Raw genomic sequence first — 26,768 nt, 5'->3', positions numbered from 1 at the left:
AAATTCTCATTTTTAATGAGACAGAGAGGAAAAATTTAAAAAAAAGGAAATAAAGGCTAATCTTACCCAATTTGTTCAAATTAAACATATTCCGAAGATATGCATTTGGAAAAGATGTTGATAATTGAAACAGGAGCTGCAAACCTGCAAAAATAGCAATGAGGTTTAATGTTTACAGGCATGCAAATGAATCGTTCAGATCTAGTTGTTTACTTGTTCACCTGAAGGCAGGACAAGAAGCAACGGGTGGAAACTAATCAAGGAGAGAAGCAACCTAGAACTAAGGAGAAACTTCCTGACAGTGAGAACAATTAATCAGTGGAACAACCTGCCTCCAGAAGCAGTGAATTCTCCAACACTGGAAGTTTTTAAGAAGAGACTGGACAGCCATTTGTCCGAAAGGGTGTAGGGTTTCCTGCCTGAGCAGGGGGTTGAACTAGATGACCTCCAAGGTCCCTTCCAACTTTACTACTATTACTATTACTTTTTTTCAACGGATTTGTGCATGATAACATTAATAGTATTAATTTACCTTGAACAAAATCCTAGTCTTTTAGATACACTAAAAACTGAAGAGTTTTTTTCAACTAAAAAGGTTATATATATATGTAGGTCTTTGGTTATTCGGGTTTTCTCCCACGTAAAATTGGAAGTGTCTTGGCAACGTTTCGACGAAGTCCCATTCGTCATCTTCAGGCTGGTGTTTTCAGCTTCGTGCTTTGAGGAGCACGAAGCTTCATTGCTCCCTGAAAACACCAGCCTGAAGATGATGAATGGGACTTCGTCGAAACGTCGCCAAGACACTTCCAATTTTACGCGGGAGAAAACCCGAATAACCAAAGATAGATAGATAGATAGATAGATAGATAGATAGATAGATAGATAGATAGATAGATATTTAAAACCAAACAAATAAATGTGAGCACCAGGGAGTGCTGAAAAATTTAATAAAATTTAGTAAAATGGCTCAAAATGCCGGTCAGTGGGAGAGTCCTCTTTATAGATTGGCCAGAGTCTGCACCCGGCTCCCAGATCAACAGGCAACACAGAAGAGCCCTCAAGGGGGCACCGTGCAAGCAAGGAGCAAGGAGGAAACAAGGGGTGAGATAGCAATTAACTTGAATAACATCTGCAGAGACCATGATTGGGGAAAACACAAAGAAAATAAGAGACAGTGCGTTGCAACAGGGCAATCAGAACGGAGTGGGGAAAGGGGAAGATGGAGGGGTGTAACTAAACAAAATGGGTGTGGCAATAAAGCAAAAAAAGAGAGGGGGGACGTTCCATCAAACCCCGAATTTGGCAAAGAGAAAACATCCGATGACAGTTACACAAGCAAGAAATGCAAGAAAGCAATTATTGCTAATGAGAAACCGGCAACCGGGAAACAGCCTATTACAGCAGGCCCAATGACAAGATCTAGGAGCCGGGTGCAGACTCTGGCCAATCTATAAAGAGGATTCTCCCACTGACCGGCATTTTGAGCCCTGATGATGTCAGCAGTTGCTGACAAAAGCTAGGCGTTTTATTGGTTTTATTGTAATTTTATTGACATTTTACTAAATTTTATTAAATTTTTTAGCACTCCCTGGTGCTCACATTTATTTGTTTGGTTTTAAATATGGATATACCCAGGGATCTTATTTTTAGTGTAATTGTTAACAATATATATACAGTATATATATTGTAACTATATATTCCTAGCAAAAAAAAAAAACCCTGCTTCCCTCCTCTCTGAATTCCTTCTTTCTGCACACATAATGTCTCTTCCTTCTCACATTAACTATTAATATCAGATTTAGATTTAGCCATCTCCAATATCATGCTTCCTGCAGAAGTCACAGGTTCCATGCTGGAAGTCAAGCAACACAACCTCTGGTTTCACAATTGGGATTCTACCATCTTTTGGTATACTTGGAGTCTTGATTAAGTCTTGACTTGATAAGCTTTATCTCACTTTATTCTATTTCACTTGCTGTAAATGTGAGGATGTCTGATTCCCTGTAACTAATTTGCAAGTGTTTTGTATTACTTTTGATGGTTCCTCTGTTGATCTTTAAATATACTGTAGGATTGGATTAGATTGTCTGACTGGCTCAGGAATTCTGGGAGTTGAAGTCCACGAGTCATAAAAGAGCCGAGGTTTCCTACCCCTGCCCTATACTTACAGAACCTTTGGTTCTGCTCCTCTCTTTTGATAATTTAGGTCACAATGTGCTGAATGCAGTTCTGGAAACTGCACACTCCATGACAATTATCCAACTGCAATTTGTAGGCTATTTTTGTTTTTGAATATTGTTCATCAACTTTGCTGCATCAGTCCAGGGGGATGTGAAAGCTACTTCCCCAATGAATTATAAAAATTAAAACAATCACAGAAGATTTTCTAAGATCAGCTATTGGTACAATTGCAAGATACATGGATGAATAACAAGTGTGTACTTATGACCCCTAAATTCATAGGGGTCATATTCATAGAGAATAGTTCCAAATCTCCTTTGGGCATTGATTTAACCATCAGTAGGATTTTTTTTTTAATTGAGAATGTTTATTCTTTTGACAAAAGACAAAAGTTGCTGCAAAGGTTTTAAGATTTTGAATTAACCATGGCTAACAAACAGATATTCTTGAAAATTCTCTGTGTTTATGATGCCTAAGTGTACCCTTTCCTTACACAAGAATGCATCCTGTGTTGAGCTTCTTCCAAATCAATTTAACTCCTGATGTTTTTTTTATCTATAATATGGATGTTAGTGAAATATTTATAAGAGATTTGTTTATCTCTCTGGCTTTAAATAGAAAGCGATGCAAAATCAGAAGAATATATTACCGAATGATTTGAAGCAATTAGAATCAAGACTTAAAGTTAACACAATCTTGCATTTAGAATAAAAGATAAAAGCAACATGGAATGAATTTTATCCATTCTAAAATTGATCAATTAAAATAAAAAATGGTATATTTTATGTAACAGTTCTAAATAGCAATAAATCAGAGAAATTGCTGGCTTATCAATTCATTAAAAAACCTATCACTTTTATTTGAGATGGAACAAGCATAGAGAAGGAGATGGAGAAATGTAAAAATGTGTGGATTACTATTCAATTTTATATAGTAAACTGATAACTGATCCAGAAAAGACTAAAGTCTATTTGAATAACTTAAGAAGTTGTTTGAATATGCTTGCAAAATTTACAGATTAACAACAAGCTCTTAATCAGTCTTAATTAAATTCTATAACTGATGAGATGAAATGAAGCTGAAGAGGCAATTAAAAAACTGAAATTAAAAAACCTCCAGGACCTAATAGTATTTTTGCTGTATAGGATAAGATATCGAAGAAAAAATACTTAAAACTTTAACTTAAGTAATAGAGGAAATTCAGGAATATGAAGAAAGCAATGCTTTTGTGAAAAGAAACCTTTATCTTTGTTTAAAAAAAATGAAAAGATTCAATTCAGCCACTGTCACACAGACCTATTTCTTTTCTTAACATAAATTATAAGCTTTTCATGACAATAAAAGAGAACACTTTTTAAACCAAAATGATACATCCTGACTAGACTGGATTTGTTTCCAAAAACTACCAAAGAGACAATATTAAACCTATTCTGAATGCTATTGATAAGTTATATTTAAAAATAAAAAGTGGTCATGATTTTTCTTGATACAGAAAAAGCTTTTGACAATTTTGAGTAGTCTATCATAGTTGATAAATTGAGGCTCTAAATTTGTTTTAATTTTGGTACAGAATATTTCTGTTGCTAAGCAAGACAATTGTTAAGGGAGTTTTGTTCTATTTTACCAACTTTTTTCTCATAACTGTTATGTGAATCATTGCAGTTGCTAAATGAATCATGCAGTCATTAAGTGAACCTGGCTTTTCCTATTGATTTAGTTTGTCAGAAGCCGGCTAAGAAGGTTACAAATGATGACTGCATGACCCCAGGACACCGATTCTGCAACAGTCCTAAGTGTGAAAAAAGGTCATGTCACTTTTTTCAGTGCAGTTTAATTTCAATCAGTCACTAAATAAATGGTTGTAAGTTGAGGACCATCTGTAGTAACATCTTACTTACCCTCATGAAATGATAAAGTTGCCAAGTGATTCTGATTTCTAATACCATGGTTGTGTTTTAAAAGGTGACCTGATACTTTCCCTAAAACAACAATGTTGTTGTTAGTTGCAAAGTCGTGTCTGACGCATCGCGACCCCATGGACAATGTTCTTCCAGGCTTTCCTGTCCTCTACCATCTTCTGGAGTCCATTTAAGCTCACGCCTACTGCTTCAGTGACTCCATCCAGCCACCTCATTCTCTGTCGTCCCCTTCTTCTATTTCCCAGCATTAGGCTCTTCTCCAGTGAATCCTTCCTTCTCATTAGGTGGCCAAAGTATTTGAGTTTCAACTTCAGGATCTGGCCTTCTACAGAGCAGTCAGGGTTGATCTCCTCTAGGACTGACCGGTTTGATCGCCTTGCAGTTCAGGGGATTCGCAGGAGTCTTCTCCAGCACCATAGTTCAAAGGCCTCAATTCTTTGGCGCTTAGCCTTTCTTATGGTCCAACTTTCACAGCCATACATTGAAACTGAGAAAACCATGACCTTGACTAAACGTACTTTTGTTGGTAGGGTGATGTCTCTACTTTTTAGTATGCTGTCTAGATTTGCCATAGCTTTCTTCCCCAGGAGCAAGCATCTTTTAATTTCTTGGCTGCAGTCCCCATCTGTGGTGATCTTGGAGTCCAGGAAGATAAAATGTGTCACTACCTCCATTTCTTCCCCATCTATTTGCCAGGAACTGAGAGGGCCGGATGCCATGATCTTGGTTTTCTCAATGTTGAGTTTCAAGCCAACTTTTGCACTCTCCTTCTTCACCCGCATCAAGAGGCTCTTTAGTTCCTCTTCACTTTCTGCCATTAGAGTGGTATCATCTGCATATCTTAGGTTGTTGATATTTTTCCTGGCAATCTTAATTTCCCCCCCCCCCCAAAAAGCCCCATGGATAGTACCAAAAGGCAAAAAAACAACAATAACTTAGTTTAATTATGTGTCATGCCCCAGCATATAATATGTGTATATACTGTTGTTGCTTTCTAGCTCCATCTAGTGGCCGGGGGCCAAATACCAATCTGTATTATTTGGAAGCTGACCCAAGCCTTTACCCATCAACCCTCACTCACAAAACAAGTGCATGCTGGGAAACCAGACTCCATTTCCTTTAGCATTTGAAGCAAAAGCACCAGGAAGAATCCAGCCACATCCCATACATACAGCTGGTGAGATTTAGATTTATCTGTATTAGTTAATTGTTATGTTCACCAGAAACTCAGTACTGCTTATTTTTTATTTGAGTTTTTATTGTATGCATTTCTATTTTTCCCAGTTTCACCCATCCAGTTCTTTTAATAAAGCATCCAGATTTACGCAAACCGTCTGTTTTATTGAAGAATAGGTGGGTTTCCCTGCATGTCAAGCTGCACACAGAGTAACGTGTAGTGAGGACAGAACACTATGCTTAAATGCATTTATGGCATACAATTTTAGCCTGTAACCCTTACTCCAGTGGTGGGATTCAGCCGGTTAGCACCAGTTCAGCAGAACCGATAGCTAATTTTTTGTTGCCCAGGCTCAGAGCGGACTTCAGCAACAGGCATCCCACACTGAGAACCAGTTGTTCACATATTTGAATCTCACCACTGCCTTACTCCCTCAGCTAACTCCTGCTTGTGGTTTTTGGTTTGGTTTGGTTTGGTTTGGTTTGGTGTTGGGAGGGGTGTCTTGCTTTTCCTATATGGTACTGGATACCTCTTCCCTTTTTGTGTTATTAGTTTCCTATTTCACTTCACTGGAAGCCTTTCCCACAACTCATTTCTGTCTGATTTCTAATCCAGCTCATTGCTGAACAATTTTCTTCCAAGAAAATAGCATGAAAGGTCTATGCTGCTGCACTGCGAGTTCTTAATGGACTTGTGAAAAGATGACTTTCCAGTGCACTGCCAAGCATTAACCCTCAGCAGGCAGTTTTACAAACAGAGCCTACACATGGTCCATGGCCAGTAGAATGAACAAATATGAACAAACACACATCATTTAGTGAATTTCCTAGTATAAGGAAGTTACACTTTAAAGCCTAGAGGTATATTGTGACTGATTAAGTATGTATGATGTCTGCCAAATCTTTGTAGATCAACAGAAGACTTAAATCTCACTTTGACTTTTAGACATATAATTATTCTCAGAATGAAGTTTCCATAATGAACAGTTCAAATCGTTTATTTAAACTATTGATTTACAACCCACAGACTTTAACATTAATACTTGTCTTTGTCACTTTGAGCCTTTAACACTAATCAGGCTCTGTACGTTTATATTTGAAAAACCATGAGGATCCCACAGAATGCCAGGCTGTTCACATAATTCCTTCCCAATTTGAAATTAATTCTATCTTTACAACCAGTACAAAGCCAATCAGTCTTGGACAAGTTTTCAACTAAATTCCAAAGTCTCTCTTCTAAAAAGAGAAGCCCTGCTTTGATTTAATCGCCTTGGTTTATTGTACCAAAGTGTTTATCTCTCTCTGCTGCTACGGCTATTATATTCTCATCCAGTTATATTATTATTAGCGTTAACTATATCCACCTTGCCTTTTTTTTCCTTTACTGATATATGAAAATATTTTGCCACCATTTTTTAAACTTGTTCTCCTTTATTGTTTATGAGAATATTGTCTTATATTACTTCTCCCTTACAAGCCAATTAAGTATGGGATGTTTTTTTTTTTTGTTTGTTTGTTTGTTTTGTCCAGGAACCATAAAGGATTCCCCCATCCCCCCAGGGTAAGGGAAACTGGCAATGCCCCTATTTTTCTTCCCTAGGTGATGGATATTTCTCCAGACCTCATTTTTTTTCTTAAAAAATATAAAAAGTCTTCAGATTCCTTAAAGAAAAGGCTCCATGTCCTAAGCTAGGAGAAAGCAGAAAGCAGCTTTATATCTGGTCAAACAATCTTATTCCAAAATTGTCAGACTAACACAGCCCCTCAGAGATTCAGATTAGAGTCTTTCCCAGCCTTATGGGGGAAGGAATTTACAAGGAATTTCTACCTGAAGACATGGCCATCTCTTCTTCATTTGAATGAAACAGGTGCCCTTCGTTTTGGAAAAAAAAATGACAATCACAAGGCCCCAAGTCTCCTTTGCATGGCAAGTAGGGGAAAACAGTGAGATTCAAGTTCAACATTGCAATAGTTTATAAAGTGTGAGGCCTAGTGTTGTTTTGTTGCAACCAAATTTCCTGTGTGGGCCTCCAAAGTCTGCTTAAATATTTGAAAGTTTTGAGCATTGCTATGCATTCTTGAATTTGATGGTGGTGCTAGGATCAAGAAATCCATATGAAGAGCATTATTGGCATGAATAGAGCAAATCTGTGGAGATTGTCAGTCATCCAGATTGTGGTTGTCCCAAAGATGCATTTCCAAAAGACTTTGTTTTTTCTCTGAAGACCTTTTGTTTCTCATCCAAGAAGCTTCTTCAGTTCTGACTGAATGGTGGAGGATGGAATGATTTATATTCCTTGCAGTCATCTGGTCGTTAACACTCTTTCTGAGAGTCGTTGAGGCCATTTGGAGGTTTATCTGTGCCTTCAGGATCACTGGAACAGTGCAAATGGGTGTGGAACCTTCTTGGAACTGCTGAAAGGACTGTGTTATAAACAGGAAATAGGTTGTGTCATATCCTTCCCTCTCTGTTGGGAGAGGGCTGTTCATTCTTTGACAAAGCCAGACTATTTGTCTGTCTGTCTGTCTGTCTAGCTATCTATCTAGCCATCATTAAATTTATATACCACCCACCTCACTGTCTCAAATGATTCTGGGTGGCTTATAATGGTTTTTCCTTATGTAACTCTGACAGCATATCTGCAATACCTCCAGAGCAGTGATTAAAAAAGTGATGGCGAACCTTTTAGAGACTGAGTGCCCAAACTGCAACCCAAAACCCACTTATGTATTGTCGGGTGCCTGATGGGTGTGGCCCAGTGGGTGGGTGTGGCCCATTGGGTGGGCATGGCTGCAGTGGTAACAGCAGATTGGGTGGGACTAAAAAGTTCAATCAATCAATTCCAACTTTGCAAGATCTTTTTTTTCCCGTGAGAAGTTGAAATTGACTATTGATTGAACCTTTTTTTTTTTTGTACACGGCGGTGGAGGCCTAAAGCAAAAAGGTTTTATAAAACCCAGCTGAAGCCTAGGACTGGGGCGACAGCATGCATGACCACAGAAAGGGCTCTGAGTGCCCCCTCTGGCACCCGTGCCATAGGTTCACCACCACTGGTTTAAAACTTCAGATTCCCTGCTATGAATCATCTGAGATATAAGTGAGGAGCTGAGACAACAAAAAACAACACTATCACATAATACAGATTTCAAGGGGCTGTTTTGTGGTAAGAAAGGAAGCAAAGGCCTGGTGCTATATTTTAATCTACATTTCATTCGTGCTTCTTTTGCCTGCCTTGCTGTCCTTGTCTATAAATTGAAACTGATCAATCTATATACACTGATTAAATAAATAACTAAATAAACCTCTATGAGTAGACATGATGGGTGCCTCCTTGCTGGAATATATGACTATGCATGTGTTGATGGTAAAAGTAATAGAAAGAATGAATGGAAGTAAGAATAGAATGAATGATGAATAATTCTGAATCCCTATTGGTTGTTTCTGGTATATACAATCCCTGCCTGGTCTCCTTCATAATTACTTTTCACTAGCTCTTTTTCTATCCTTTGAGATAATTATTGAAAAAATTATATCCATGTGCCTCAGAAGAAAAATATGGGAAGGAAGGAAGGAAGGAAGGAAGAAAGGAAGGAAGGAAGGAGTTTTAGACACAGTGTGAATCAAAGCACTCATCCATGTGTATAGTATTTAAATAATGAAGCAGAAAATTCTGCAAGCTTTTTGGAGTTAAAAACTATAATTATTGTAAAATCAATAATCAGCTGATCTTTCATGACATTTCAGATCTGCCATTTGGGTCAGCTGTTTCATTCTTCTTAAGCTAGTACAGTTAGTTCTGTATAAAAAAACCTGAATTTCAGCAATAGCACTGGAAAGATATCTACAGAGGTCTATGTCCAAACCAAAGAGTTACTATATAGACTAAATTTAGAGGAACTTTATAACCTGGTCTTTTTCTGTAGAAATTATGACTAAATTATATAAAAGATGGGTTATTTCATAAATAACACCTTCCCCCTTTTTCCTGGCCCTATTTGCCTGAAACATGACAGACTTCATCCCGATTTTTTTTTTAATAAAAACACTATATCTGCAAATATTACATAATTCTCTCTCTAAGAAGAAAAAAAATGCACCAATGATTTAGGAAAATATAAAGAAGCCAATTCTGAAATATCTCTAATATTAGGCAGGATTTATCTCTCCAAGAAGGTCTAACGTGCCTCTAATTATTTCTCATTCTGCTAAAAATGAAAAAAGGCTGCAGCCATTTATGCTACTCAAGGGTTTGGGTTACCCAATTTGCTTTGAAATGAAGCCTGTGTTGCAGAATTGGAATCTGACCCAAATCTTGTGGTTTGTACACACCCCTGCAATGTGCCTCAAAAAATCAGATGCTGCCAGAGATAAATGGGAAGGGAGGCTGTTCCCTTTGTGGTCTGACTATATAAGCTTCTACAAGTCACCTGGTAGTTAGTATTTGGAAACTGAACTAATCTAATTGAACCTTTCATCTGATGTAGCAGAAGTATCCTGTTTTCCAGTGTGATGTAAGCATATATAAAATAAATCAAAGTGGCCTGACTCTTAATAGAGTGCCTAAAATCTTGTGCTTTCTCTGTATGTATGTGCAACTTCCTATGTACTTTGCATACATTTCTGTGAAAATCATCAATGTTACATAAACACAAAGTGTAAAATATCACTGGATTGCAAAGCAGATCGTTTTCTTCTCCCATCTGCTCCAAAGCAGAAGTCCGGTGAGGCATATTCATTCAGCCATAAGATTTAAACTACATCACTCTATTTTGTTTTTTAATACAAATCTACAAGTGTGTAATTTAATAATAGATTCTGTCATATCCATAATTACCCATAAATGTATTATATTGCAAATACAAATAATAACTATGACAATAACAGGTTTTTTTTTCAATATTTACATAACCCCTAAGAAAGAAGCTGTTTGAACAGTATTCTAAATATTATTTCAACAATGAATAAATAAATTCAAATTTTTGCTATAGAATGAGTATTTAATTCTTCCTCTCTGTAATCTTTATAATATTGTAAATGTTGGCAAACTGCAGCCTGTGGATTAAATCTGGCCCATTACCTGTTTTTATATGGTTTGTAAACTAAGAATGGGTGGGCAGATTTTCAATCCAGAAGCTCTGATTCGCTCCCAGCCAATCAGTGACTTCTTGCTAGTGGGCTTCTGCTATTCATTGGCTGCCATGCTCCTTACCTGAAGTCCCACCAATTGTATTGGCAGAGGCAATAGAGGGGTAAAATCTGGCCCTTAAAAAAAAATGCCAGTGCCTGATATAGTACATTTCCAATATTCTTATATAGCATTCCACAATAAGTTAATAGTTTTCTGTCAACTTCTATTAGACCCTATTAAAATAATAATAATAATAATTATTATTATTATTATTATTATTATTATTATTATTATTATTATTATTATATCGATCATCGCACAGTCAGCCAGATGTTCAGACTGGATTTGGCATTTTGTCTACCTATCGAGTCCTTACCCAGGACCTGGGATAGGCAGATGTGGATGTTTGATGGTATTACAGATATCGTCGCAGGATGGAAGCAGTTCCTAATAAGGCTGCCTTTTGCAATTGACTATAGCGAATTTGTCAATGCCAATGGTGTTCAAGTGGTGCTCCAGTTGTTTTGGGATTGCACCCAAGGAGCCTATGACTATTGGTACTACCCTTGCTTGCTTTTGCCACAGTCTTTCTATTTCTATTTGTAGGTCTTTGTATTTTGTTATCTTCTCCAGTTCTTTCTCTTCTATTCTGCTATCTCCAGGCACTGTCACGTCCACTATCCAGACTTTTTTGTCTTTCTTATCGACAATTGTTGTTGTTGTTGTTGTTGTTATTATTATTATTATTATTATTATTATTATTATTATTATTATTATTATTACAATAAGTAACATTTTCTTTATCTGGGGAGGTATTTCCTTTTTAAGAAACCAAACAAAACCAGAATGTATTCTCCTGTTATGCATACATTTGTCAAAATCTAAGTGGCTTCAAATACCACCTAAACAGCAACTTAGAGATACATACTTTCAGTTGCAAGTAATCACCCCAAGATTGTTTAGACTAGCAACATAAAATCTGTCCTGGATGATTTTTCTAGATTTCCTCAAGTTGCAATAGAAAAGCGTTTTGGACCGATGTATACATTAGATTTAATTTTCATTCAGATGAATTATTAGAGACAAAAGTGCTGTTTGTAATGTCCTTTGAATGGAAAGAAAGAAAGAAAGAAAGAAAGAAAGAAAGAAAGAAAGAAAGAAAGAAAGAAAGAAAGAAAGAAAGAAAGAAAGAAAGAAAGAAAGAAAGACTTCCTTTGAGAAGAAAGCCCTAGCCTAGAGGTTTCCAAGTTTTCTTTCCTTCAATTTGTCTTTCTTAATAGATGATGTCCATTAGTGTCAACATTCTGCAAACTAATTCACACATGATAAAATTCAATTCAACGTCAAATATATATCTTTAATAAAGTAATGATGATGATGATGCTAATAATAATAATAAGTGCAAGACTGCTTGGCATTTGTTTGGTTTTTTGGGGGGGTAATTTAAAAATCATTAGATAATAAAAATAGCAAGGACTGAGCAACCTGGCTGAGATTTCCATCCCTTAGGAACACTAAGCTTCCCAGTTCTTACTACATCTTTTCACAAGTGTTTGAGCCAGAAATGAAGAAATGGGGGGGGAGAGAAAAAGAGAGAGAAAGAACAGGAGTTTCCTTAGTCTGATAAACATTTTTTTTTAAAATAGCAACACATGAGTTTTTCCTAATTTCTTAGTCTTTGTGCCAAGCAAAGTATATGTCCATAACAAGAAACAAGTCAGAATTTTTTTTAAAAAAAATGAATATATTATTAGGGCCGAACATAGAGAACACTTAAATGAATATTTAAGAAGCAGAGAGGCAGGCATCACCTAGACCTGGTTGACTCTGGAACTCTGGGGGGAAGGGGAAAGAGGAGGGAGTTTTGCTCTCGGAAATATGTCTGGACAGGTTTAGGGTTTGGCACCAGCCAAGAGTCCAGGGCAGGGGAGGTGGAGTGACAGTGGTCATCTGAGAATCTCTCTTGGCCTTCAGGGGTCTTGCTCCCCAGGTTTTCAGATATGAAATCCTGTTCTTCAAGCTGGGCTCATGGGATCAGTTGGGAGTGTTACCAGAGGCTTTTTCTTAACCATGAGAAGTATCATCAATTCGTGGGTGATACTCAGTTCTATCTTTCCACACCTGGTGACCCCAGTGATGCTGTCACTGCCTTCTCGCAGTGCCTGGAGTCTGTGAAGGTCTGGATGGAGGACAACATGCTTCAACTTTTTCTACTGATTTGCTTCTGGGTGCAATTCAAAGTGTTGATTATCACCTTTAAAGCCCTTCATGGCATGGTTCCAGTCTACCTGAAGAATCATCTCCCCCCCAATGGTACTGACCCACTCCACCCATGCTGGCAGGAGCAACATGCTGTAGGCTCAGTCAGCCAAGGATTTTCAGGTGATGGTTTCCAGGAGAAGAGCCTTTTCTGTCATGGCTCCTGCCCTTTGGAACTTTGAACCCCCAAGGTGAGATCTGTACCCACCTTTTGAGTTTGTCTAAGGGCCTGAAGCCCTGGCTCTGGCAGCTGACCTTGGGCCCCAACAGGTGTGCACAATTATGGAGAAGGCTCTTGGATTAGGAAAGACCTCAGCTCTATCCATGTCCTTAATGTTCCCCTCCTCTCTATCTTTTAATGATATTTACTATTGATGTTTATTATTTTATTATTTTAATAGGTAATGCTTGTAAGCCAGCCAGAGTAATTTCTGACGAAATGGGTGGCACATAAATTTAATAAACAAACAAATAAATAAATTTAAGAAGTTTTTACCCATCACATGCAGATGGAAATGATACTTTCCATTTTTGTTATCAACATTAGCATCCAATTATGTCCTTCTTATGCCATACACAATATGCCAGAAGAGTAAATACTATCTCCACCAAATCACCTCTCTATGCCTGAAATCAGCCCCAGAAGATTTAGGAAATTCTGGAGCAAATGTGGGGCAGATACACAAGGGGACAGGCCAGAGGAAAGCCGTGGGAGATCCTGTTCCATACGTTCTTTTAGTATTGAGTTTACTGCGCTGGTGTTTTCTTGAGAAATGTTAATGTCTCACCAATCTATTTCATCCTTTGCTTGTTTGAGCTGGCAAGACTTATGCTTACCTATTTACTTTGATAAATCATTACTGAGTTATTTTGACAATATTCAAGCCCCAGATAATAGCGAGTAATACTTAATAGATGACAGAGGAGGGTGTTTTCTCACATCAGTCAACATTAAAAGGAGACATTTTTGCTTCTATCTGAAATTTATAAAGGGTGTGGTATAAAAGTTACATCGAACATTATATATTATATATTGCCAGTTTGTACGTGGGGTGGAGGAGGGATTCCTCTAACCTATTGCCCACCTCCAGAATGAGACAGCCCCATCAGGATGCCCCCAGTTGGCAGAGCTAGATTTGGAAGACCAAGAGGGTGGGGACAGATCTGACCTCGAGAGGCGCAATGTTCCTCCAAATGGCTCTAGCATTGGGGTCCCCAACCTGTGGGCCACAGCCCACTTCCGGGCCATGGACTAGTCACAACTGGGCTGTGTGAGATAATAGCAAATAATACTTAATAGATGACACGCACTCACATCCCCACTTGCACTTACAGCAGGCAGCAGCATTTGCAACAGGGCTTGTACTCGCAGTAGAACTGGTGCTCGCAGCCCCACTCACACAGGTGGTGGGCACCAGCTCTCACAGTTCACTCAAATGAAGCTGTGCGCGCACACCTGCCCCTCATACCAAATCATCCCTTCTTAACCCCCCTCCCTCTTTGCCAGGCGGCCTACCCAGAAAGATTGGGGGACACTGCTCTAGCACATTTCTGCAATAATAATAATAAGAAGAAGAATAAAAGAAATCTTTCTGATGCTGCAAAAAGTATTTTCATGTTCATGTAAGCTTATTTTTTTGTCACGGATGACAAGAAAGTTAAACAATATGTTCTCCTATCCCCTTTCTCAACATTTGTCCTCCAAAGGAGGATTGACACAGTTGAAAAGGAGGACAAATGTTGGGAGAGGGGGAGTGGTTAGGAGGACATATTGTTTAACTTATCTTCTCTCAAGAATATTTGACTTTCTTTTCTCATATTGTTTAACTCTGTCTCAACAAAATAGTCTACATCAGTGGTTCTCAACCTTTTTAATGCCGTGTCCCCCAACCGGTTGTAAGTCGAGGACTAAACTGGTCGTAAGTCGAGGACTAAACCAATCGTAAGTCGAGGACTACCCAACTGGTCGTAAGTCGAGGACTTTCCCTGCCCGGGAGCACCGCACATGCGTGGTGCCGCCCCCTGTGCTGGCCAAGACGTAGCTGGCAAGCGGCAGAGACAGAGCAGGCCGACCACTGGCTAGCCACCAGCTGGCCCAGCCCAAGGGAGGTAAGGCACCCACCGGAAAAGGGGAAAAAATGGTGGACAGCCTTGCTTGGTGACCCCCGTGAAATGGTAGATCGACCCCAAATGGGGTCGCAACCCATAGGTTGAGAACCGCTGGTCTACATAAATGTTATTCATACAGTACCTCTTGTTACCTGTCTTCAAGGCATGGAGGGCAATGAGTAACTGACTCCTGCATAGAAATAGTTGGAGCCAACTGTTACACGTTAGCTTCTTGTTAACTATCCTAAATACCCCAAGGGCTTTTTTGTCTTTCTTTCTGCTTATGGTTTCTGGATCTGTTTTCATAGATTCCAAGGAACACAGGTTAAAAAGAAAAAAGAAAAACCCGAAAAGAAAGTGAAAATATCTGCAGCTTGTGAACTGTGGTGGTTTTCTCTTGCAACTCATTTCTTCTTTTTATATTACATGAGAAATATTCAACTGTAAACTTTACTTGGCTTGTGTGTAGGGGTTGCTTGCCGATGTCAGGTTAAAATAAAAGATGGGATCTTAAATGCCTAGTTTTCTGAAGCTGCAGTGTTATATTTCTGAGCCAGCGGTAGTTACATGTCAATTACCAGTTTCACTATGAAACTTTTTTTTTTAAGACTTTGTATCTCAATCATTTTCATTTCGATCATGCTGGAGCTTGGCATGAAAATGGCATGGAAACAAGTTTTTTAAACAGACCAAAATGAGGTAGGCCCATATTTAGACACCAGCCTACTTTTTGCTGGGATTAGATTTTTTTTCCTTTTCTTTTTTCCTTCTCTGACCTGTTTCAAGTGTGGTCTGGGAAGCCTGGTGATAATGTTCCAAGCCAGGCTCAGAAATCAAATTTCAGGGATTCTTAAAAGTCTACCTCAACAAAGAGGCAAGTTCTTAAAACCTCAACATTCTTCTTCAACTCAGATTAAAATCTAAGCCAGGGGAAAATTCTTGGCCTTCGGTTCCTCCCACCATCTCCACAAAACAACCTCTTTCTCCTCTATCCTTTTTTAGGCTAGGTAGGAACAAAAGTAGCAGAATACAGAAAGTAGGGTGCTTTTTTTTTTTTTTTTTACCCTTCATCCTCCATTTTCTGACATATAGTTACACAGTGAATTGGTGTGTGTTTTAACCCATGGGAAATACAGTTCTCTAGAGCAGGGAATCCCAAACTTGTTAACTTTAAAACATATAAACTTCAACTCCCAGAATTCTCCAGCCTCCATGGCTGGGGAATTCTGGGAGTTGAAGTCCACATGTCTTAAAGTTGCCAAGACTGGGAACCCCTGCTCTAGACTAGAGGAAGATAAGACTTTAAAGGGTGGGGGGAGGGAGGGAGACTGAAAAAGAGAGAGAATGCAAGATTAGGGGACTGGTATGGAGGACATTTGGAGATATAACACTGCTTTTTCTTTGTATTCTTTGAGAATCTGGCAACATTAATTAAAGCTGGAGATCACTTACTTGAAAATGACGCTCTGGTCCATTCCGTTGTCTTTGATGCTTCTGGATGTTTGGAAGTAAAGCATGAACAATTATTGAGAGGTAGCCAAGTTCTTTACACAGTGAAAGTGCTGGCTGTTTAAAGAAATGTATATCTGGTGATCAAATTTTAGCAGCTTCTTCTTAAGTCTTGTTAGAATGGCTTTAGATTTCCACCATGATGTCTAAGAGCAGATGCTCCCTTTATTCACATTAATTGTTTGCGGCCTTTTTTTTCCCTGAAACTTCAGCGGAAAAAAAGGTTGCCCTTAAAAAGCAAAGAAATAGAACTAAATCAGGAGAAGGGGGGAAAACCTGTTCCTTCATTTGATGTCAAACTTCAGCTGCAGAAGCATCATTATGAAGAAAGAGGTCCATATTTTTGACTCGGGTGAGGAGAAGACTCACCCGACTGCTTCCAGTTAAGGGTCTTAACAGAGAGACAGCTTAACAGCTCTTGAATTTGGTAATCTTCCTGCTTGGCTGAGTTTGAATTGTATGTTACTGTAGTAACATTTCACAAATAGGGATGTCTCCCTCCTTCCCCCCCCCCCCCCATACACACACTTTCCCGTTCTCCTTTGTATAAATGGCTCTTTCCCAGAATAGCAACACAATTTAGCAATATTTTGTATTGAGACAATTACATTGTAGAATTATTGTAGTCTTAGTACCTCATTAAAATAAAAAAAAAGTTAAATCCTTGTTTTGTTGAACACAAGAGATGAATAGTAAATATTGATTTAGAATGAATGCAAACATTTCCCTAGGAGTGGATAATTACAGCTTTTCTATCCAAAACACTTATATTTGAAGAAGCACTTCACTTATTTTGCCGTGCGGTATACATTCTTTACTACAATTTTAAATTATACGTTGTCCTGGACAGTGTCTGCTCTATAATTTCTTGTGTCTCTACACCAGAGTCAGTGTGTAATTTTAAACTACAAACTTTCTGCCAACTAGAAGAGGAGAGGAAGAGAAAAAAGCTTAACTCTTTCCCTTTGGTGGGTTCTCAGATCTGCTACGATTGCAATCAGGGCTGCAAGACAAATGAACTCCTGTTTCTCAAGTGTGGGAGCCATTCAGTCTGCCTGGGTTTCAAGGATGCTAGAACTTCAAGTCAACATTACTTCCCACATATCATTAGGGATCTTCTAGAAGACAATTGCAATAATCTGGCAAGCATTACATTAATCTACACGTGAATGTTACGTACTTTCACACTGATACTCAATATGATATCAACGATAAACTCCAAGGTTTTTCCTGTAACCCTATGAGAGTTGATGTGATATATATATATATATATATATATATATATATATATATATATATATATATATATGATATTACATTATTAGGGAACGTTGGCTCAGTGGTTAAGAATAATGGCTCAGCTGGAAAGCCTGGGTTCAAGACCTGAGCACAACGTGATGGGCCAAGCTCCCATTCTTTGCCACTGCTCCTGCCCATTTAGCAGTTGGAAAGCATGCAAAATGTGAAAAGATAAATAGGTACTGCTTCAATGGGAAGGTAATAGCGTTTTGTGTTTTGCCACATGCTCTGTGCTGTGTGATGGCATGCTGACCACATGACTGTGGAAACATCTTTGGATAATGCTGGCTCCCTCAGCTAAGAAAAGGAGATGAGCACTGTCCCCTAGAGCAGAGGTCCCCAACCTTTTGGGCACCAGGGACCGGTTTAGTGGAGAGAGGTTTTTCCATGGACCAGAGAGTGCGTGGTTTTGTGTGCTGTCTGCATCCTGCGGATGGGACTTGTTTGTGTGGACCAGTTGCTGACATGCTGCGGCCCGGTACCGGTGGATTGGGGACCCCTGCCCTAGAGTCAGACATGACTGAATAGGGGAAACTTTTGCCATTATATTATTGTATTGCATTGCATTGCATTGCATTATTATATATCATATATATCATCATATATCATTTCATTAAAATTCCCTTCTCAGCCTTATAGGTGGTCTGTGTCTTCCTCAATCTCATGTCTTCTACCAAAGGCCTGGAAGTCTGAGGGTTCTGTGTAGTCCTGTAGCTCTACAGAACAGAGTTGTAAGGAGACAAAGATGCAAGGATGATCCGTCTTCTTCTTCTTCCGTTCTTGGGAGCTTCCGATGAACATGTGACGCTCTACCTGCAAACTTAGGAGGCCTCTTCTCATCATAGTATTCTAGGCCTGGATAGGATTCTTTCCATGTTAAGTCAGCAATGCAAGACACTGCCATAAATATTGGCTTGTTTCACTGATGTCATGCATAATCAGTCTGTTAATTTCAAATGCTGTAGGCTGAATTATCTAGATCTGTTCCCCTCTTTCTAAGGAAGCTTCCATTCTCTTGTTATATTATTCATGCTGTGGGATGATTCATCAGCCATAAGGGGGACTTTCTACCGGCCTGATTATGTCACATAGCCATTTTGTTGTTGTTGTTATTGTTGTTGCTTGTCTCTTTGAAAAGAGATTAAAAATCCCCTGGTATTCATTTCTGCTTATACACATCTGAAATCAAATTCTTGATTGATTAGTCTTCTCTATTTAGAAAACGGTTTTATTGGCTGTATTAAAATATCATGACATATGTCTCTGAGGCTTGATTGATGGGTGTGGAAGTTCCCTGTATCCATTAGATTCAAGGTACATATGGACTATAGTGCCATCATGCAAGAGCAGAGCAAAAAGAACGAGAGTACAATTTTGGTTTATATTCCTACTGAAAGAAGCATAGAAAAGATGGTTGATGTTGCACAAGAAAGGTTGCTTAAGAAATTGTGTTACTTTGAAGAGGTTATGACAGATTTCTGTTTTTTATAATGTTGTGTAGTTATTACACTTTTTACCAATAGTTCTTGACTTATCACCATTCATTTAGTGACAATTTGAAGTTACAACGGCACTGGAAAAAGTGGCTTATGTCTATTTTTCACATGACCGTTGCAACATCCCCATGGGCATGTGATCAAAATTCAGACACTTGACAACCGGCATGTATATATGATGGTTGCTATGTCCTGGGCTCATGTGATCATCTTTTGTAAACATCTGACAAGCAAAGTCAATGGGGAAGCCAGATTCGCTGATCAACAGTGTTATTAACTTAACAACTGCAGTGGTTCACTTAACAATTGTGGCAAGAAAGATCAAAGGGCAAAACTCACTTAACTGTCTTGATTATCAACTGAAATGCTGGCTTAATTGTGGTTGTAAATCAAGGACTGCCTATAAATAGAGATTGCAAATCTGGGATAAACCATCAGGTAGCAGCAAAAAGCAACAGTCTTCTATATCTCTTCACTGCCATCTAGTGATTGTTTAGAATTTTGCATCCTTTTTGTATGCCTAGGGTTACATATAGTTACTTAATCTGACATATTTATAATCTAAGGCTTCAGAATAATAATACAAATTTTAAGAATTAGTTCCTATGGGTTTGTTTTGTGTTTTGTGTTTTTTGTTTGTTTGCTTGCATTTAGGCTCAGCTATTTAGTTTTAGCAACCTATTCTTTGGGTCTTCTGTGGGAAAGGGATGTTTGTGTTACTAGAGGAAAAAGACCTAGGGCATTTATCCAATGCATATCAGCTAGAAGTTAAACAGGTTCAGTATGTAGGATATATGAAGATGGAAATAGCAGCAGCTGACAATATGTCTATACTTTTGTATGACAATAAGAATGTCATCAGTTGCACTTTCTGCTTGTCACCATGTTCTTCCAATATAGAATCCCAGGCTTGGAGGAAAGAAATCATTTCAACTATAACATTTACAACTCAGAAAATTATTCTTTGCAGACAGGATAATCCAAAGTTTTCATTTTTTTTTTTAAAGTAGAAATTTGTCACATTCAGTTTATTCCTCATCCTTTTCTATACCGTGGTTTCTTTTTCTTTTCTTTTTTTAAGAAAAAAGTGGAAGATTTGTACAATAAAGTATTTTCTCCTTGCATATGACGCTAATCTTCAACATCTTCATCTTCATTGCTGAGTGATTTTAATTGCGAATAAAGGAAACTGATGGAAACAACAAACAGCAGAAATTTTAAATCCTTTCATTCTTTTTTTTTTTTTCCCCTAGTGAAAAGGATTTTCCATGAATCAACACAGGACAGGAAGTTTGAGAAAGACTGTGATTATCATCATCGCTTCAACCTAGAAAGGAACATTTTTGATTTGTCAAGGAAGCTTCAATATTACCAGAATTACCCCATCCATCTCCTAATACTAATTAAGGATGGCTGTGTAATGGTGCAATAATAATAATAATAATAAAAGGTTTGTAAGGAGATCCTGTTTTGAGGGCTATTTCTGGACTAACTGCTTCATCCCTTCAAATCACTTACAAGAGCTTTTGCCAACTATCTAGGCCAAATAATGGCTACAAATTATTCCCATGAAACAATGTAAAGCAGCTGTTACAGTGCTTGCAACAGGTTCAAATACACATTATCTGCAGCAGCCAGATAATGCTCCTCTAAATACAAGCGCTATGGGAAGTCCTCGACCTGGCCATAACTGAGTGCAAAATTTCTGTTGCTAAGCCAGACATTTGTTAAGTGAATTTTGCCCCATCTTACAACTTTTCTTGACACAGTTGTTAAGTGGATCGCTGCAGAATATGTAGATCTTTCTGCTAAAAACACTCCTCATCCAAAACTGACATTCTTTCATTATGCTGCTTTGAAAAAACAAAAGAGCTAACATTAACTGTGAAGCTATTTCTTCACACATGCAACTTCCGAAAACATTTTATTATGTTTCAATATCTTTTGCAGGCAAAAACAGCTCAATTTTTTTTTCATCAACATTTGAACAGGTCTGTAAAGAAGCATATTATACTTCTTTTATGAATCTCATTTGGATTGATATGATTTATGACGACAGTTGGGACTGTAAAAATTGTCATTAAATGACACAGTTGTTAAGCAAGGCATTATGTGACTGCAACCAATGGTAAGACCTTTTCTGCCATGGTCATGAATTATGAATTACTGCAGTCATTAAGCGAGATGTCACATGACTGCGAGTGGCAATGTTCCCTGCTGACTTCACATTCACTTTGCTTGTTGGAAGTCAGCTGGGAAGCTTGTAAATCACGATCATATGAACCCAGGACAATGCAACCATCATAAATACAAGCCAGGTGCCAAATGTCTGGATCATGATCACATGTGCAGATGCTGTAACAGTCATAAGTTTATAGACCTGTTGTAAGTCATTGTTTTTAGGCACTGTTGTAACTTTGAATGATCACTAAACAAATGGTTGTAAGTTGAGGTCTACCTGTACATGGCTGGACTTCCTTTAGGTAAGAGTATTTTACCATTCTATTCCAAAATGTACCTGAGGGAATCCAGTATGACTGATAAAAATGATAATAACAGGGAGGGACAAATCTAACTTTTAGCTCCTACTTTGTGGAGTGCTGCAAGGCTCAGTTCTCTCTTCCTTCTAATATTTAATTAAATGTTGAATGAAGTTGCTGGATGATGTGATCCAATCTTTCAGGGAGAGGTATTACAAGATGATGACACTCAGCTTTAGTTCTGTACCCCAGGCTACCTGAATGGTGCTATGGATGTCCTGTTCCCATGCTTTGAAACTAGGGTCTGGATGAGGTGCCTTCAGGTTGGCCTGAAGTCTCTTTGAGTACTTGGGCTTTTCAGTGTCAAGGTTTTTCCACCTTTGGTCCTGGATGGGATGACATTGCCCTAGATCATGGGTAGGCAACCTTGGCTCTTTTATAACTCATGGGCTTCAACTCCCAGAATCCCTGAGTCAGCCATGCTGAGGGGAAAGGGAGAGGTTTCCAAGCTGAGCCATGCTGGCTCAGGAATTCTGGGAGCTGAAGTCCAGGAAGTCATAAAAGAGCCAAGGTTGCCTACTCCTGCCCTAGATGGACCCAGTGTGCAGTATGGGGATCCTCTTGGACTCACAACTCCTGCTGGAAGAGCAAGTGGTAGTCTTGGATAAGAGGGTCTTTGCACATCTTTGGGTTGTATGCCAGTTGTGCTCATTCTTGGACCAGAAAGCTCTGTTGGCTGTTACTCCTGCCTTTGTGATCTCCCATTTGGATTACTGCAACACAGTCTACATGGAGCTGTCATTGAAAAGCAATTGGATGCAGCTGGATAAATGGGGTTTGGTACTCAGTGCATGTAATATCACTGCTCTGAGAGCTGTGTTCATTTCCAGGTAGAATTCAAGGTGTTGGTTGTCACCTTTAAAACCATTTATGGGGTTAGCGGAGGCACCGTTTTCTCCCAGTTGTTCCTCCAAACCACCTGGCAGGATGGGCATATTGCAGGCCCTGCCAAGCAAGGAATGTCAACTAGTGGGGACCTGGAGGTGTGTTTTTCTGCCATAGCACTTGCGCTGTGGAACAGTCTCTCATCAGAAATGAAAATGGCCCCCAAACCCTGTTGATCTCTCATAAGACTTTGAAGTCTTATGTGCCTGGGACTGAGGTCCCGAGTATGTTAAGGCAGCAACCCCCCAGCCTTTTGGGCACCAGGGACCAGTTCCATGGAGAGAGGTATTTCAGCAGACTGGAGGGGGTGTGGTTTCATGTGCTTCCTGCATCCTGTGGATGGGATTTCACTTGTTTGTGCAGCCTGGTTGCTGGCATACTGTGACTCAGTGTCGGTCCATAGACCAGGACCTGGGGTCCTGAGTGTGTTAAGGGGCCCCATTTATTGGTTATGTTAACATCTACAGATGATAATCTGAGGGAGCTGGGCAGTTAAGAAATATGAAATATAAATAAATAAAACATAAATGATTTTCTCGCCTGATGTATATATTTAATTTTCTTTCGTATTGTCCTTTTCATTTGGTTTTAATTGATTTTAGGATTGTTCACCACCCAGAGTCACTTGTTTTGAGTTGGGCAGTTTTATAAATGGAATAAATAGCTCACTAAAAGAGTAATAGTAATAATAATTACTGAAACAAACCATAATAACAATGCAAGGTAAAAGGACAAAAAAAAAAGAATTGTTAATTCTTATTTGAATTCCATTTCTATACATGGAACTTCTTTTTTTAAAAAAAATGCAAACAAATATAGGAACTGGAAAAAATATTCTAAATATAGATTTCACTTTGGGTTTTAAAATTAGAAACTGCCCCTTGCTCCTTGTTCCTTGTGTTTGTATAACCAGAACTGGAATGAAAGACCAAAGATAAAAATAAATTTGGCGAAGATCTCCTTGAAGTCAAGGAGTCGGGGTCAGCCTGGTGCTCCGATGGCTTTCTGCAAAGATCAGGCCATCTCAAAGAAACAAAACCCTGATGTGAATGAGAATAACATGGTGAAAGATGGGAGAGGATTTGTTTTCACATGTTCCATGTGCATCCTACTACTCCCTTGGGAAGGGTTCGTCTGATTTTTTTACAAATTCCATATATTGAGAATGTGAGCTCTGGACTTCTCTAGCACTAGGGGTGAATCTTTCAACATTTGTTCCTCCAAAAGTAAACAAACCCAGAAGACAGGGACACTAATGGAGAGCCACTCATGAACCGCCAACTCTGATACACAGGGTTGTAATTAAACACATCTGCTCTTCCTTCCATGCCTCATTTCCCCCCCTTGAGCTGGCTGCACCAATCTCAAGGGGGTGGAAAAGGTTTAGGCAAGTTGCTCTGAAGGTTGAGGTTACGCCCACAGTTTGTCGCTTGGAGAACTACTGCCTGTCATACATACCAGCTTGTACTTCCCACTCCCTGAGTGTGCTTTCCACCCCTAGCAATAAAGGAGACATCTTCATAGTTTCCACATTCCAACAGTGATGACTGTCCCAAGTCCTTACTTTCTCACAGGACTTTGCTTGCATTCAAGGCTTCTCTTCTTGGTTGGGGAACATTCACAGTACTAATTCTTTCTTCCTGATTTTTTTTAATGGAGGCAATTCTTCCGGAATGCCAAGGATGGAGGAAGAGTTAGAAAGGAGAATGATCTATTAAAATTACAAGAATCATGTAACCCTAAAATTACAAGATTCCTTTTCATCTTGTTTATGAAGTGTATAGTTATTGGTTGGATTCACAGATGGCACTAAGCCATAATCCCGCTTGACTGATTTTTATTAGGATGATGCATAAATGTAAACTATGTACTTTAATAACTTTAAGCTATGATCAAAATAAACTATGGCTTAATACAGTACATCAGTCCAGAGATACCAGCTTTGGACTACAAAAAAATATTGGCAACCACTAAAAATAGCTAAGAGATACACCAAACTCTAATTTTACTGCTATAGAATAACCAGAATTTTTCAGCCCAGCCACTAAATGTAATATAATATTATCCTTTATCAATTTATCTTGGAAATTCTTCCTTTGACCATATATTTACAAATCATGAGGTTCAATTCAGAGTACTTCCTATCCAAAGTTTATTCTGGATGCTAGGGCCAGCACAAAGTTCCTCACCTTGTTTTGCAACTCCCGATCCCATCTCATTTTATAGTTCCAGATTTCGTAACCAACCAGATCAGATTTGTTGAATGATGTAGGGAGGGATGTAGGAAGACAGGATTGCAAAAATTGTCTCCTTCCCAGTTTCAACCAAGCCTTCCGTGAAGCCCATCAGTTTCAGTCAATGTTTATGTCCAAGATATCATTGTGAACATCTCCCCTCTTCCCCCCCCCCAAAAAAAAACAATTGGCATTGGATAGTTAGGGGAAGATTGGATGAATTTGAAAAACAAGGAAGGGCTAAAAATATTTTGCATTCCAAGCTGGACATTTTATTGACTAATTTAGAATATTTTTATAGAGTTCACATGTACCAAAGTATGAGTTTCCTACCCCCTTTTGTTTTGAGAGAGAGAGAGAGAGGGAGGGAGGGAGAGGGGGGGAGGGTCAGGCAGGAAGAAAGGAAGGAAGGAAGGAAGGAAGGAAGGAAGGAAAGGAGAGAGGTAAAGGAGGGAAGTAGAGAGCAGGCAGGCAGGTCCTACTACCTTTTTGGATTAAACAAGGCTATACAAAATACAAAAGGAGTAAGAAAAGTAAGACAAAGTAATTAACATAAGATAAAAAAAGAATAGAAAATATAGTTACATCTTTTTTGTACTCATACTATTTACTACACTGGATACCTTTATATCCTTGTACAATATTCCTGTTTGGATTACATCTATACACTGCCTGTTTGTTCTTTATCAAATTTTAATAATGTATTCTACTACTAACAGTTCAATCAGTATTAGGTCTCCTTAGTGTTTCAAGGTATATGATATAGGACACATCCTGTAAATATTGTACCATCAAAAATAATAAAAAAACCAATTGTTAGGTAACAAGCATACCTTGATAATGTAAACCAACCCTTACAAATACAGAAGGTGCTCCTACAGTTGGATTATGAGTATTTAAAAAATAGTGTATTGCTTGGTAGGAGCCAACATGAATTTATAAAGGACACATCATGTCAAACTAATCTGATCTCACTCTCCAGAGTGGCCAATTTATTTGACCAGAGTAATGGATAGCAAAGCTTTTAATGAAGTCGTCCATCAGGCCCTTATGGAGAACACAGAACAAGCTGATATATCAGGGGCTTCACATCATGAGACTTTGTCCTAGGCCCTGCACTGTTCAATATGCAAATATCTTGGATGAGGAGATTAGAAAATTCACAGACAATGCAAAGTTGGAGGGATAGCAAAATACTAAAGGATGCTATCGAGATTTGGGGAGATCTTGACAAGAGTGGGCGGAAACCAGCAAAATGAAATTCAATAGGGAGAAATGCTAGTCCATATTTAAAAATACTGATTCTGAATTTCTTGCTAAAATCTACATGAATATTTATATGAAGTTGCCAGAAATTAAACTCATATAAAAGATTATTCTGTAGTTGCTTAGTTGTTGAGTAAGCAGCTTGAACCTGGGAAGTTAAAAACTTAGTAAACTTGACTTGGTTTCTAAGTAAAATAGGCTGAAAACAAAGTGGATATCAATAAGAACAGATCAGGATATGCTTGATGCACACAGATTGTTATGCACATGTAATATGCAACACAGTTTATCTCATAAGCAACAGTACATAGCTCTAACTAGGTTTGTATATTTAAGTACAGCAGGGCCAATTAACTCTTTGTTTGCATTTCATTGTGATCTCCTATCATCCTCTATTTTAACAATTTAAGAAAAAGAGTAGAAGAAATCAATCTGTCAATCCTGCAGACACCATAAAACAGAGAGAATAAATTATTTCATCTGTGAGAAATTTCATGTTTCTGCCTCTAATTGACTATATAGGCTTTGGGGTACTATGTTTCAGGAGCGATGTGCTCCATTTGTATTTGGTTGGTCTAAATTGCCAGAGGAATAACTGCCAGCTCAGTCTGGAGAGGCAATTGTTCAACTTCCATCTGTAATTGTTCAACTTCCATCTGAGTACTCTTGTGTGTCCAACCAGTAATGGAAGGTTAAGCCTGGACTCCAGATTTTGGGCTGTTGATTCTACTGTCTTCTCACCCAGCTTCAATCAATAGCATGTGCA

The sequence above is a fragment of the Crotalus tigris genome, unplaced genomic scaffold (genome assembly GCF_016545835.1).
Source record: "Crotalus tigris isolate CLP2741 ecotype Arizona unplaced genomic scaffold, ASM1654583v1 scf7180000017694.5664430, whole genome shotgun sequence".
Taxonomy (NCBI): domain Eukaryota; kingdom Metazoa; phylum Chordata; class Lepidosauria; order Squamata; family Viperidae; genus Crotalus; species Crotalus tigris.
This window is presented reverse-complemented; position numbering follows the sequence as displayed.